The sequence below is a fragment of the Poromitra crassiceps genome (genome assembly GCF_964638095.1).
Source record: "Poromitra crassiceps genome assembly, chromosome: 12".
In the NCBI taxonomy this organism is placed as follows: domain Eukaryota; kingdom Metazoa; phylum Chordata; class Actinopteri; order Beryciformes; family Melamphaidae; genus Poromitra; species Poromitra crassiceps.
In genome coordinates this window covers 49,443,690-49,460,471 of record NC_139632.1, presented here as the reverse complement: position 1 = coordinate 49,460,471, position 16,782 = coordinate 49,443,690, and positions in this window count along the sequence as shown.

The window sequence follows — 16,782 nt, the reverse complement described above, 5'->3', positions numbered from 1 at the left end:
CTGTGCGGTAGATGAGGCTAGTCTGTGCATTAGATGAGGCTGACTGCGTCTGCAGTAGCTGATGGAGTGAACTCTACTCTGTGCATTAGATGAGGCTGACTGCGTCTGCAGTAGCTAATGGAGTGAACTCTACTCTACTCTGTGCAGTGGATGAGGCAGACTGCGTCTGCAGTAGCTGATGGAGTGAACACTACTCTGCGTGGTAGATGAGGCTGACTGCATCTGCAGTGGCTGATGGTTTGAACTCTACTCTGTGCAGTAGATAAGGCTGACTGCATCTGCAGTAGCTGATGGATTGAACTCTACTCTGTGCAGTAGATGAGGCTGACTGCGTCTGCAGTAGTTGATGGAGTGAACTCTACTCTACTCTGTGCAGTGGATGAGGCAGACTGCGTCTGCAGTAGCTGATGGAATGAACACTACTCTACTCTGTGCGGTAGATGAGGCTGACTGCATCTGCAGTGGCTGATGGTTTGAACTCTACTCTGTGCAGTAGATGAGGCTGACTGCATCTGCAGTGGCTGATGGTTTGAACTCTACTCTGTGCAGTAGATGAGGCTGACTGCATCTGCAGTAGCTGATGAATTGAACTCTACTCTGTGCAGTAGATGAGGCTGACTGCGTCTGCAGTAGCTGATGGAGTGAACTCTACTCTACTCTGTGCAGTGGATGAGGCTGACTGCGTCTGCAGTAGCTGATGGATTGATCTCTACTCTGTGCAGTAGATGAGGCTGACTGCGTCTGCAGTAGCTGATGGATTGAACTCTACTCTGTGCAGTAGATGAGGCTGACTGCGTCTGCAGTAGCTGATGGATTGAACTCTACTCTGTGCAGTAGATGAGGCTGACTGCGTCTGCAGTAGCTGATGGATTGAACTCTACTCTGTGCAGTAGATGAGGCTGACTGCGTCTGCAGTAGCTGATGGATTGAACTCTACTCTGTGCAGTAGATGAGGCTGACTGCGTCTGCAGTAGCTGATGGATTGAACTCTACTCTGTGCAGTAGATGAGGCTGACTGCGTCTGCAGTAGCTGATGGATTGAACTCTACTCTGTGCAGTAGATGAGGCTGACTGCATCTGCAGTAGCTGATGGATTGAACTCTACTCTGTTCAGTAGATGAGGCTGACTGCGTCTGCAGTAGCTGTTGGAGAAAACTGCGTCTGTAGCAGCTGACAGATAAGACTGGTGAGGATAGACAATGTGGACCAGGCTGAAGCCACGTGGGCCGGGCTGTTGCCATGTGGGCCGGGCTGTTGCCATGTGAGGAGAGATGAAGGGGTCGAGGGGATGAAGGGATGAGGGATGAAGGAGTCCAGCGATTGCTGGATGTAGGTTGCGGGGGGGGGGGGGGTGTGGCCTCCTGTAGCCAGGTGCTCCTGCCTAGATTGGCTGCTGCCAATGCTGGAACTGGATGGCAGGGCTCTGTGTCATTCCCTGAGTGAAGCGGGTTGACCACGACGACCGTCCTGTGGTATGTCGTCGTGTCTTGTTGTGTTCTGTGATTGAGCTCACTAAATTGAATTCCTGTCAACGATGATGAAAGGCAATGAAGTATTGGAACTTGAAACTTGTGGTAGCGGCAATATCGGTTCTGATGGGGACTGACTGTAGGTGGCGCTGTAGTAATAAACTGAAGCACCGGCCGTAGGTGGTGCTGTGGTGAAGGCTGGAGAACCTGCTGTAGACAGCGCTATGCTGAAGCTGGATGACCGAAGGCAGGAGCGCTGAGGTAAGGCTAGGGATCAGCTGTGGAGGTGTTATGGTTAGAGAGACAGCCAGGTGAGTTATACATTTGGGTGATGGGGAAGGGAGGGGGGGTTGGGGGGGGGGGGGGGGGCGACAAGGACAGATCAGTTGGGAAAAGAGGAGGGTTGGGCTGATTAGCCGAAGCCGTGTTGGCTGAGACAGAGAAAATGTTGCTGTTCTTGGCTGAATGAGAGTTAGAGGAATTGAGGGATGAAGGGATGAAAGGATGCATGTGTACAGGGTTTTTGTGCAGCCTGCGGGACTGGGATGAGAGGGAAGCTGAGATCAGCTGAGAGAGATGGGAGACATAGGAAGCAGGCACGGGATATGACTTGAATATCATGTTTTGAATGAATGTAAACAATAATACATGAAGAGATGAGATCAGCTGTGAATGTCTGGCAGAGGGAGCCAGGGAATATACGACCTGGCTGCAGCCATCTGCAGCTTCAGTGGCACTGTGACATCAAACCGGACAGCGCTGACGGTGATTGGCTCATGGCTCTCGCAGGTTTGGCTCTGGATTGGCTCTGCCAAGCAGGACCCGGAAGCGCTGTCTGCTCGGAAAGTTTGTTGTGATGGACGGGATATGACTTGAATATCATGTTTTGAATGAATGTAACAATAATACATGAAGAGATTAGATCAGCTGTGATTCACAGCGATACACTAGTATCGTTCATAATTAATGATTTTGCAGTCTTTCGTTTGACAGTTATTGAAAGTTTTGTGGGGGGGCACCACAAAACAATTACGCTTAGGGCACCCAAATGGCCAGCAGCGGCCCTGGCTGTCTATGTTTGGCAGAGGGAGCCAGGGAATATACAACCTGGCTGCAGCAGTCTGCAGTTTCTGTGACATCAAACCGGACAGCGCTGACGGTGATTGGCTCATGGCTCTCGCAGGTTTGGCTCTGGATTGGCTCTGCCAAGCAGGACCCGGAAGCGCTGTCTGCTCGGAAAGTTTGTTGTGGTGGATGCTGAATGGCATGAATTACTATCGCTTTTCCTCTCTCTCTTATGTTGAAAGGGGATGCATTTCCTTCTCTGGAACGTTAGGTGCAGGTGACGGTAAAGTCTGTATTCGGCTCCGTTGTGTGAACGTGGAGTTTGGCACGTGAAGACCCGGGTGCGCCGTGTTGAAGGGGATTCGGCATGATACCGGGACACGTAGTTGAAGATGCGCTGCCTCGTTGGAATGGATCGCCTTCCGCGTTTGTCGAGTCGATTTGGCCCAGGAATATTGACTGATGATGCCATCTGGCTGGCCATGGAGACTCTGCTTTGGCACGGAGGCTGTGATGTGACGATAGCATGTCTGGTGGACGCTGCTAATCGGTAGCAAATCACGCAGTCGCCGTCTGAATCGGGTGGATTGCAGATCTGGATTGCGGTGAGTTTGGCTGTTTGAAATGGTAATTCCAGCGTTTGGCAAAGTTTACTGATGTGTAAGTGTGTGATGTATGTGTGCTGCCTGCGCAACCTGTCTGTCGAGAGATCGAGACAAACAGGGTGAGGCAGGTTAACCAGGTGTAGTAATATTGCCACGTAATTAGAGGAGTGGTTTAGAGGGGTGGTTAGGAAGTTGGGGGAGTGGTTGAGGCGTGGCCCAGCTCCTGAACTTAAGTTAAACGTTAACTTTCATTTGTTGTTGTAATGTTTACATAAACATTACAACAATGTTTGATGTCACAATGTCATCATCTCTTCCTACTAATTCCTGAGATCATATATTCATGAGATCATATATTCATGTAACTAATGCAAATATTGGATCGGGTCAAAGGCCTCGAACACTGTCCCGCCTTGGCTTTAGATCAAAAGTTTAAATCTGCTCCTCGGTAATAGGAGCATGCCTGAATAACATACATTCTCTTTACTATTTAAATCAACTCCTGCACAATTAGTATGTGAAGACTCATGTTCAAAGCCCTTACCTCTCCGCTCATTAGTCTCATTAATTACCTGCCAGGGATGTTCAGCATGAGAACGAGCACAGCAACAAAATCATTTTCCTTCTGTTTCTACACAGATACCTATCTTGGTTCGGTCATAATTAAGCTCACATTATGCTACTTGGGCTTAATTACGGCATAACTTTTCTGTGTCTGTGGTAATTGCAGTCAATGAAGCGTTGCTCTGTAATGAGAAAATTCACTCCATGTCTCGCTAATGTGGCCCTTCAAGGTGATCAATACGATACTCGAAAACAACCTTTGTTTTGATGTTGGGGGCCAAGGCTGCCGAACACAAATGAGAGATCTGCCTTGTGAAAGGAGAACTTTGATCCCATTGCCTCTGCTAATATGACACACACACACGCACACACACACACTCACACACACACTCACACTCAAAAGCCAAAATTAAGAACATATTGTTTATTTAAAAAAGATTATAAATGTGGAAAAAACGTTTTGTATAATTTGTCCAAAAGTCAGAGATCGCTCTGTGCACAGATAAGATGTGGCATCCTACCATTACATATTGAAACAGGAAGATACAGAGGGGTAGCTGAGGAGGATAGAATATGTGAATATTGTGAGTTGAATGAGGTGGAGAATGAAATTCATTTAATTTTATATTGTCCTTTGTATCATGACTTGAGAGAAATAATGTTTAGAGTCCATTATACTCCTGAGCTAAATTTGATAGTGAGAACGGAGTTCTACTCAAATTTCTTTTTGATAATATTTTTGCATTCTCTGAATTTCTTTCTAAAGCGTGGGACAGGAGGAGAAGGTTGACATATAACTGATAAAAAAAATTCCCCGTATTCTATGTGCAGGTATGTATGAATGTATATGTATGTATATGTATAGGCATATTATGTCTGCATGTATATATAGTCTGTTGCTCTAATTTGGGCTGCACTGGAAGCTTCTGGTTGGGTAACATACCGGAATGTTATGTTTTGTTAGATATTGAATGTTGATGTGTCCGATAATCCCATGTGGGATGGGTCATGTAATTTTCCTGACACGAAAATAAAATATTCATTCATTCATTCATTCATTCATTCATTCATTCATTCATTCATTCATTCACACTCACACTCACTCATGCACACACAGAATAGTGATACTTTAACATTCATTTTGAGGGAGTTCTGATGTTTGCCTGTGTGAAGATGCAGATTTCAGCCTTATGACCTGGATATTATTGTGGCGTACATTTGTTTCGCTTACTGGAAGCTGATGGATTTACTCAAAATATCACATTTTGAGCTTGATACACTTCAGGGTTTAGGAGGGGGGCGGGGCTGTTAGATTACATTCAAAGTCTATATTGCTGATATTGTGTACTAATTGTATCCTTGATGTATATGCAAAATCTCAATAAACAAATGCTTAAAAAAAGATTACCTTCAAAAGTAATGAGGGGGAGTTGTGCTAATGTCCTCAGGGCCTCTATAAGAGCTGAACAGTCACCTGACATCTTTTGGCCCGGAAGTGAGTTCCCCATTCATTTTCTCCATAGACATTTCGAAAAATCCTTATATAACGTTTTTTTAAGGCTGGAACCAAGCTAACCCATAAAACATTTCAGTTGGAGCAAAAATAAAACAATAACATTGGGGGGTCCATCTTTCTTTGTGTTTTTTTCTGATGCATGCGCTCTCTCTCTGTTGCTTCGGTGTGTTTTCCCCTTGCAGGTGCCATATGGTTTATTACGGGTTGATCACGGTGTTTTATTTGGGCGAGTTGGGCACAGAATAATGCAATTCAAACAAGATCATTTCAATCTGGCTGCCTTTGAAAGGTAATCGAGGCATCCGTTGTTGTTAGCTGATAAATGTTCAGAGTAAACCATCGACACCAGTTAAAAAGTGTTCTCACCAGCTGAGAGACTTCATTTAGAGTTGTGTAACGGCTGCTATTTCTGGCATGAAATTGCTTCCCTTCAAACTAGCAGAATCATCTGGGTCCTCATTTTTATGATGGACAATAAAAGCTCAAATAGGATCATATCTGGTTATTGAGGAAGCAGATGGGCTATTGTACTGCGTATACTGCACAATAATATGAACAATAATCATTGATTTTGCATTTTAGGCTACATAGCACTTTTCAAGGCACCCAAAGCGCTTCACATTATCGGAGGGTGTAACTCAACTCATCCACCACCGATGTGTAGCAGCACCCACCTGGGTGATGCACGGCAGGCAGTTTGCGCCAGAACGCTCACCACACATCAGCTATAATGGAGGTGAGTTGAGGACTGAATGTGCTCAATTAGGTAACGAGGGATGATTAGGTGGCCATGATGTAGAGTAGAGCTTTTTCCTACAGGGCACCCTACCTCTGGAACAAGCTTCCACCCAGTGTTAGGCAAGCGACATCAGTCAAAGTCTTTAAATCCAGGCTCAAAACACACTTGTTTGCACAGTCATATGACCTACAATAGCACTTTATTGACTGTTATATTTGCTATGATTATTGTTACTTTTGATATGTCACTTTACTGAGATAGACACTCACTATATTTGATGATGATTATACTGTGCAATATTTCTCTGTGTATTGTCTTATCTGATTTTATTTTTCTGTTGTTATTGTGAAGTGTACTGAGACACCTCGGTGTGATTTTGCACTCTAAATAAACTTTGATTGATTGATTGATTGATTGATGGAAGGAAGGCCTGTGTGGGAATTTTGCCAGGACACCGTGGTTACACCCCTTTACTGCTCCTACTGGTCCTCACAACACTTCCAGCGGCAGATGGTCCCGCATCCAATGTAACGCAGGAGCCACGGTGCTCGACTGTATGTATGTATATTTTCACGATCACGCACTTGAAAACACTTGTCTCATGGAAACTGCCATCTGGGGCACTGACATCGACTTAGAAGAGATAGCCTATTGTGCCGAGCGGAAAGAAGATTATGGATCAAATGTACCATGGAGGAAGGGGATCAATTGTCAATAATCAATTGACCGTAATGCAATTTGCATATATAGCCCTGTGGGATAACAGATCTTAAACTAGAGCAGGATCTCATGTAGTGCAGATCCAAAAGATGACTTCAACAAACATTGGGAGTGTGTGCGTGTGTGTGTGTGTGTGCGTGCGTGTGTGTGTGTGCGTGCGTGCGTGTGTGCGTGTGTGTGTGCGTGTGTGTGTGCGTTGTAGCGATTTGTGATATTAGAGTTACTATAGCAGGCCTTTGGTACTTGTTTGACATGCTAACTCGTTATACCGCTGGTTATGGTCCTCTAGTGATAAGAGTAAGAACTAAGCGCACCATGATTCATGAAAAAGAATGAAATATGGAGTTATGTTAGGCTTGTTTTAATTGTGTTTGTCACAATGATATATCTCATGCTGTGTTTCAGTGATGCATTTATGCTGTGTAGTGCTTATTACAGTGAGCTAACAAGGATGGCATTGCTTTTTGACCCTACGACATTATACTAGTCCTGCTTAAATGTGTAACAGAGTGAAATGTACTCTTCTCCCTGAGAAGATATGTGCCTGAGGCCTAATGTTTGACTATGCAAAACATTTTGAAGAGTGAGCAAACTGAATGTTGGCCGCTATATCAGGCCGTTAGCTGAAGTAACCCAGTAAAATGATAAAATGTTTCTATGCATGAAAAAGCCTACCCATATACTTTTATTCATGCTATAATCCTTTTATTCATGTCATCTTCTGCTGCAGTAATTGCTGTGTTATGCTTAGGATGAATGAGGAGAGAAAAGCATGTTGGCTCCAGCTCTCATGGGAGAGGAGATATGATATGGCAAGGAGGGGAGGTTGTGTGTGAAAGGTTGTGTGTGAAAGGTTGTGTGTGAAAGGTTGTGTGTGAAATTAGACAAAGCACTGTGTCTGGACTTTCTCTCTCCCTGTCAAAAGAGGCGATAAGGATGGACGATACACTCTACAGCATGACCAAATATGGCGGAAGGCCAGCTAACTAAGTGTATGTGTGTGTGTAACGTTGGAGCGTTCTGCAGAGATAATTGGATATTTACTCTGCTCCCAGGCTTTTAGAGCCGTGGGAGGGGGGTTGATACCAGGCACCTGTGCGGTACGCTCGACACTATATGAAGAAATGTATCTTTGCTTAGATAAATTAATGAAAGGACCCATTTGGATTCCCCAGCTGCCTACAGATAAAATGATGCGGCCTGTCAGATAACAGAAGGGAGGGTGGGTATAAATTATACCCACCCAATTATAATGTCTACTATCTATGTAGCATAAGGTTCATGAAGGGGCCGAGTGAACTCCAGGACACTTAAAACAATTGGACAGGATCCAGCAAAATTTCTAGCCCAGCCATTGGAGGAAACAAGTCACATTTCTCTGGGAGGGGGGCGACTAGATAGTATAACCACTAAAACCCCTAACTAGTCAACTAGTGGGCAGGGAGCCAGAGCTGGCCACCTGCCTCAGCCGTCACATGACCAAAATGGGCTCATGAGAAAACGGGCCCAAGGGTGGGGAGGGTTCTGGCATATTGCCAGATAGAATATCGACTATAAGTATAGGACGCTCGCTAAGAGAAATCAGATCATCCCAGCTCTTTTGAAGACTGCTTTGTATCCATACCTTGGTAGCTTTTGCTAGCAAACTTTGACTTTAGACTTTGTCTTTTGAACTTTGAAACTTTGTAATACTCTAACTTTTGATTTTTTTGAACTTAAATAAATAATTTTTCTTTTAAAACTCGATCCACCTTCCTGTGTCTCCTGATTCGTCGATCTTTTGAGGTCTTCAGGCTACCAGCCTTTTTATTCTTCATAGATCAGTAAGTACCACAGCTTATATACCTGGCCCCTTTGGGGCTACGGGATAACCTAGGTTATCCCCTCCCTTGCTTGTGTTGTTGCAATTAGTGTGAGCCATTGCAGTGAATGAGTGAACCGTAACACTTATCACTCGATTTAAGGTAGAACATTTCTCTAAGGCTTCAGGCTGTATAATCTGCACCTAAGTGTGAGGAAGTGCCCCGGTGACTACTGGCTGTTGACAGACTTTTTTTTAGTCTGACACGCTGAGGGTGGTCATCAACGGGGTTTGTCTGTTGATAGGATCCTGATGAACAGAGCTCTGGTCTGAACTACTGGTGATTGCTAATCAAAGAATATTTGTTGTGTAAATCAGCAGGTATGAGAAAATAAGAGTAATTAAACACTGCTATCTATGAATATAAATTTATAAATAGAAAGATTATTTGTACTCTCAACTCCGGTGCTTCCGTAGGCCAGTAGGGTAGGGGACCACGTTCGACCGATTAAAGCTGGATTAGCGAAGCCGGAGTATAAATATAAAGAGCATGAGGTCGGAACCTAGAACGACTGAGTAGCGGGTAACTGAAGGAACTCTCTTATACCGGATGAGGGTTTTCTCCCCAGGCATCAAAAGGTGCTGAAGGAGATAATATTTTGGTATCGCCTCAAAAGTATATTATTGAGTTAATATATTTTGATACTTTTAAAATATTCCATAAGTGACCTGAAAGGTCGTGTCTAGGGGTCCTTTATTCAACATGGCGCCCAACGTGGGGCGCGAACGGTGATTTAGTTCACTTCTGGGAAAAGCCAGAGGCTAGTTACTAAAATAGAGACCAACGCGCGTAGAGGTGAGGATCCAAGCGGGGATCTTTCTTTTGCTTAAAATAAAACTTGAGCTAAGAAGCTGAAAACACGAACCAACGTAATACTGACTCGGACCACAAGCAAACCCAGCTGTCAGCCCAAATTAAATCTTTAAAAAAGTTTTACGGGAAATCCTACGTACACTTAACTGTGATAAATAAAGATATAAGCAATTATATTAATTAATTATACCTTCGTAGGAACTGCGTAAAGGGCTTAAGGAGCTGGGTCAATGCAAGTTAAGCCAGGTCGGATTATAAGGTAGAGCACGGACAAAAACGTCTAAAGAGGGATTAGGCCATAGATTGAAACCTCTTCAAACGTGAGTATCCATAAAAAGCTGTCTGCAGCGGCTTAGGAAACATGTCAGGCTCTACAGCGTGGGGAGGGGGAAGTGGCGCTTCGAACAGAGAAGAATATGAAGTTGTCTTGCGCATCGGTGACTTTCTGACTTTGCCCCTAGGTGTAGAACCGTTTGCAATATTAAACCCAGCAAACGAATATCTCGCTCATAACGGGGGAATAGCCCACGCCATCAAAACAAGATTCCTAAGTTCCATTGTCAAAAAGGTCCCCCAGGGCCAAAAATTAGCGCAGGGAAATGCGCTAGCCGAGTCCCTTAAACCAAGCGGGATAAACGGCGAAGTGGTACATTGCCCGTTCATACCGAAAGCAGAACTCATCCCGGTGGGGACACGAATCACCCAGGATGGGAACTGCCGAATGCAGCAGGCATATTTGGAAAAAATGATGGATGCAGGATTCCAGTACAGTGTATATAAAAAAATAATCACGCCCCTGTTTGGAAATGGAATTTTTAGATATGACACTGAGTGCGCAACAGAAGCATTGCGCGCAGTAATCATGAGAAATCCAGACCGGGAAATCCATGTGATAGTCCCTACGAACAGAGAGGCAGACAGCCTAGCAAGGCGCTTAATGGCAGGAGAGCCAGCAATCCAATGTGTAGTGCCCCAAGTATTGCCCCATAATGAAGGGGAGAGAAACGTAAGGTTTACACCATTTGAACCAGAGGAAGATCTCTTTCCCCAATTCAAACAAATCAAAACTGAGCCACCCAACTGGCACTTTTCAGCAGATTTAGGGGCAAATCCTGGAGTAACTCCAGTAAACACACCGGTCCCAAACCCAGCCCTCGGATGGACCCCGCTGGGGCAGGAACTCAGGGCAGAGATAAGGGCCGCGCAAATCCAACGCGATGTCCAATTCGCTGCGAAGTTAGCAGAAGCGGAACCTGGAGCAGGCGCAGAACAATGGATAGAGTACAGACCAACGGTAGCCGCTCACAAGGCCAGTTTAAATCAGCCGGGCCGCCCAGAAAACCGCCAGAGTTTAGAACTCTCCCAAATTCTAAATCCAAACTCTCCATTGCCGTCAAGTATGCCTGCCTTTGTTCCCCCCATGGCCCCGTTAGAAGAAACCATAATGAAGGAACCAATATATGCCCAAGTAACCCCAAGCGAGCCCACAACACAAGCAACAGGTCCGGCTGTGCCCGCCGAGCCTACTGCGCGAGCTGCAAGCCCAGTTGCCCAGGTAACAACTCAAATGCAAAAGTTTTCCCCGCTTCAAGGGAAACCTACACCCATGAGAAGAACTAAGGCAGTAGGAGAAGCAGGGAGAAACTCCGGAAACCAATGGGAGCCACTAACAGGCTCGTTTTCAGGGAATAGAACAATCCCCAGCGGAGTCACTATGGAAATAGACCCCATAGAAAACCTGGGCACATGTGAGGTTAGGGCAGCACCCCTAAACCAATTAGAGGAAGAAGGACTAATATTACTGTTAACCGATCACCGAGTCAGTACACAAAAATCCTATGCACAAATAGTAGACAATGCTATGGGAACTGGTTTCATGATATGGCGGAAAAAACAAACTAATATAGTCAAAGGAAGAATGAAGATCTATGACGCACCTCAGACACAAGGTCTCGATGCCATAGTGGTGCAGGCACTGACCAGAGAAGAAATGCTGCAGGTCCTGCTTAGTGTAGCAAGAACCCCCAGCCTACTGGATGGGTTAGAGGACCGGGTAATAACGATCCCCTTCTATTCACCGGATAGAATAGGAGGCGAGTATGAGGATAGAGTCCGGGAACTAACCAGAGATATAAAAAGCTGCTTAAACAGCTGGGAGAGAATCCGGTGGATCCTGTTAGTGGATGAAGAGTTCACAAGGGACTATATAGAATGGGTAAATGGGCTAGCCGCCACCGGGACCCAAGACAGTGAAGAGGAGGATAGCGAGTTTGATGACGATTCCCCCAATGAAGAACAGGGGTTTTCATTTCCCCCGTTACCCGCGGAACCGATGGGAGGTTCCCCCAGACCCCCCACCCCTGCGGTCTCCCCAGTAAGAGCGGCAGTAGCTACTCCCCCAGCAGGCCCAGTTCTGAGGAGCGCCTCCAATAGAGCTAAGGTTAGGTGCTCCCCCTTACAGACTAGCACACCCAAGAGCCCGACAATGGTGCCGAAACCCGGGACAAGCCCTAGCTCTCAATTCGCGGAAGCCAACATGAGCGCGGTAGCAGCGGAAAGAGCCCTAAATTCCCGAGAGGAGGAGGAAACTCCAATCCTCATTCCAATCCCTGACATCAGAACACCCATAGCCACCCCAAGAATGGCTGGTCCCCGGATCGGGTTCCCTGACCCAAGAATAGCAGCACTCGGGGACCGAATCCCGCATTCACCGCCCAAAGTAACCTTTAACATTAAAGCGGATAAAAAGGCAGCCAGACCTAAGAATATAAGGGCAAAAGCACAGGAGAGAAGAGGTTATGACCCAAGCATGGTGCCAAGTCTGCCACCAACTTATGCGTATGGGGAAAAAGGGCCAAAATACTATTTTAATCCCAGGGTTAGCCTCCCCGGGAGAGAACCACCCGCCAACTGGAACATGGCGGAGGAAATGGAAACCCCAGTTCATGGGTATCCAGTCACCCGGGGGCAACAGCGGCTCTGTAGAGAAAGCCCCACAAGTGAGGAAGTATACCGAGCCCCGGGAATTACGAATCCTTGGAAAGGGGAGTATATAGCCGCAGGATATAACTTCTACAGAAACCAAATAATCAATAGGGATAATGCCGTAATGAGTAACCAGGTTGAAAGAGCTCCCATCGTCCAAATCCAGCGGACCCTAGAAAACCCACTAGGGGCGACCGGGGGAAGTGGTACAATCATAGAAATCCCGCGGTCCGGGGAAAGTGAGCTCGGGGCGACAAGGGGGACTGGGACACGGTCCGCGTGGGACAGTCTCTTAAGCGAAGAATGGACAGCCCCTGAGAGACAGTCAGTACAATACCCCATAGCACAGCTAAGTATAGGGGAACTATTCCCGAGAAGAGAAAAGGAAGAATCAGATGTAAGATACATTCAAAAATGTATGAAGGTGGGAGTTCCCAGGGAAGTGTTGGACTCTGAGATAGGAAAGATTATGTTGAAAAAAGCGGGGTGCACCATACCCACCGGATGCAGCCCCCAAGACCTACTAGATGCCAATAGGTACGCGCCAGGGGAATCAGGCATGGAAGAAACAATACATCACCTGGCCACCAAAGTCACAAGCGGACAAATGCAGCTTCAAACTGCCATGAGAGAACTTAAGACGCATAGTGGTTGCTGCGGAATGTATGAGGAAAAACTACTACTGCAGAGCCCAGGAGGATATGAATTAGCAGCAGGATGGACACTCATGGATCTGGAGCAGAAAAACAAATGTCTCATAGTATATGACAGAAAAACGCAAGCCATATCTAACCTAAACCAGACAAGACATAGCAGTAAATCAGGGGAACAAAAAGGGGAAAGCCCAGCTCAGACAAAAATATCAAAAGAGCAAAAGTCGGGAAACGTGCAGCGAGCCCCTGCAGAGAGCAGGGGAAATCAGGGCTTAGCCACAGTGAGACCCCCCAACCAGAGAAAAAGGGAGAACAAAGCGAAAGTGGAAGCACAGAACCCGAGGGAGACGAGCCCCCCACCCCAGGAGGTACGGGGAGAGAGAGCTCCCCAGACCGAACCGAAGGTCGGGCGCGCTCAAAGAAAAGACGGGCCAGGCAAACAAAGAAAGAATCCATATTGGCTGGACGATCCGAGCGAGTTTGCCAAAATGTCTCCGGAACAACAAGACGAGCTAAAAAGAAAGAGGGTAGAGTGGGCCAAAGCCAACCGACGCTCGACCTAATTAAAGAGATAGTTCGGACGACTTACCCTAAGGACGGATGGTTAAAATGCAAATACCAAGGTGATGAGTTCATTTTGGATACGGGAGCAAATATAACTATGTCTAAAAATCTAGACCAAGTAACAGGTGAAAAAAAGATTAAAATAGCAACTGGAGAAACCCACATATTCCAAACAGGTGTGAAAGGGAATATAAAAGTCGTCAAAGGCCAAATGGAGTTAATGGGGTTAGATAATATTGCAAAATGCGATAGCAAATCTGAAGTGGATCAAATAAACTGGATGAACGCTTATGACATCCCAAGTCAAAAAGAGAAAATACTAGCGGAAACCATGCTAGATAAAGATAAGCTAAGTAAAATATTAGATAAAATAACCCCAGCTGAGTTCAAAAATGATTGTGGACTGCTTACTCCAGAATCAGACATCGAACCTTATCAGATCAGAGGCAGTATGCCCGCCAAACAAAAACAATATCCCCTTAACGCCAAAGATAAGAAGGAAATCTTAGAAACAATAGAGGAATTGGAAAAATTGGGAATAATCTCAGAAGAATTTGACCCTCCAACCTTGCTACCAATCCAAGCCGTACCAAAACCTGACGGGACATTTAGGTTAGTGCAAAACCTGAAAGCCTTAAATGATGTAACGGTGAAAGACCTTCGAAGCAACATACAGCCGCAGGATACAGTCAGAAAACAACGCAAAGGAAAGTATTTCTCATGCATCGATTTAGCAAACGGATTTTGGTCAATACCGTTAGCCCAAGACTCATCGTTGAAAACATGTTTTCAAGTAGGAAAAAAGGCATTTCGATGGAATAGGTTAATTATGGGTTTCACCAACTCACCAAACATATTTCAAGGTGCAGTGGATAAGTGCCTAGAGGGATTACCCGTAACCATCTACATAGATGACATCCTAATTGTAACGGAAACAGAAACGTAACATTTAGAGATTTTGGAAGAAGTAGTAACCCGATTGGCCAAGTGGGGGTTTAAAGTAGGGTTGAAAAAATGTAGCTTAGGAACGCCTAAGGTAAAATACCTCAGGTTTATCCTCGAAGCTGAGAGCAGAACAGTGGATCCAAATTACTTTGATGGGATAAGGACGCCCAAAACAGCGCTCCAAGCGGAAGGGCTTCTGGGGAAACTGGAATATATACGCAGCCATGTTCCAGGCTTTGCGGCCCGTGCGAAACCCCTACACAAAGTAAAACGTGGCCTCCGGACAAAAAGACCCGACAGACGGGGTGTGATAACACAGGACCGTAAACTGACGAAGGAAGAGATGAAAGCAATAGAAGACTTTGTGCTCTACTGCAAAGAGAAAGCAATAACCTTAAAGCCGCTCGAAGAAAGCCCAATAGAAGCTAAAATAACAGTGGAGCAGGAAGGAGGTCATATCATGGTCTGCCAAAACAGACAGCCGGTATTAGTGGAAAACACCAGCTGGAACCCAACGGAAGAGAGATACACGTTAGCGGAAAAAGAGTTGACTATAGCCTACAAATATTACCCATATTTGAGAGCACAAGTGGGCGAGGGCCAGCTAACGTATATAACCCAGAACATCACTAGCACAGTGACGAGAGATGGAATTGAAGGAGCTCGAAGCCTGAGCGGACGTTGGGATAAATGGGTTGTTATGATTAATGACCCAGCAGTGAAATTTAGGAAGGAAGGAACTAAACCTCCTCCGAAACCCAAAGGCATAAAAAAATTAGAAAAGGCAAATTATGTGCTGTATACCGATGGGTCAAAAAAGGCGGAGGACGACAAAAAGGCCCATTGGGCTTTTGTGTTAAAAAGGGACGGTATAACCATACTGAAAGAAAAGGGGCCAATCGAGGGGTCCGCCCAAACAGCGGAAGTACAAGCTGTGATCCAAGGATTAGCAGCATGTAAGATAAAAAAGCTGAGCCGCGTACATGTAGTCACCGACTCTAAATATGTAAAGGAGGGTCTTGACTATGACCTAGATGTATGGGAAAAACATGAGTTTCAAACTAACACAGGAAAACCCCTGACTCACTCAGAACTCTGGAGAGTGATGTCGGGATTAAGAAAGGCGTTTGTGCTAAGCGTGGAACATGTTTACAGCCACACAAAAGAGGAATCCGAAGCCCATATCGGAAATAGAGTAAGTGGACGAAATGGCCCAAACAAGAATGATGACAGATATCTTTGTGCCACAAAGTTGGCAAAAAGACAAGGAGGGTATGATCATCATTCCAGAAAACGAAAGGATTAATTTCATCAAAACCCACCACAAGGCACTAGGGCATTGTGGCTGGGCACGGTTTAAATTGTTCCTAAGAAAGCATGAAATAGCTTGTCCCACCAAGTTTTATGCCGTATTCAGAGGAATGAAAAGCCAATGTGAAGAGTGCGCCCTGAGAGGAGGGCAATCAAAACCAAAAGTGAAACCACTGCCAATCAAAACTGAGGAACCCGGCCGGCACTTCTCAGCAGATTTAGGGGAAGTGACGGTAAACGGAATGAATGGCCATAAACACTTTCTGCTAATAGCGGATAATGCGGGAGGAGATACAGTGGTATACCCAATAAAAAAGGAAACGGGCAGGCTAGTAGCCGACCAGATGGCTATACACTTCTCATCTCGAAAAGCAGAAACACTGAGGACTGACAATGGTTCACATTTCATGAATAGCCAAGTGGCTGACCTAATGGAAGGGTTGGGAATAACACACATCCAATCCATAGCGTACGAAAGCCATACCAATGGTGTGGCTGAAAGAGGGATTAGGAACGCAAAAGGCTATATATTAACCACGGTACAGCGAGAATGGGACCGACCAATCGGATTGGCCATGCTTAATAGGTACCTAAGTCAAGAAAAACTAAAAAGGTCTGAAAAAGTCACTGAAATAGACCATTCTCCTACGTTTCAGAAAGGAGAAAAAATCTGGCTATACCAGGACAAGAAGCCAACGAAGACCGGGGTGAATACCCGACTTAGAGGCGAAGCAGAAGTCACCGAAGTCACAGGGAACGTGGTTAAATTGACGGACGGACGGTTGGTGCATCCGTACCAACTTAGGTCTAAATTGCAAGATGAAGACAAGTAGGTCTAACTAAATTGCAATAATAAATTAATTATTATTATTAAATTAATAGTAATTAATGATAAAACAATTTTTGCTAGTTTAGATAATCAAGCTAGCAAGCAAGAAGGCAACCTTAAAAAAATAAATAACTCTCTTAAG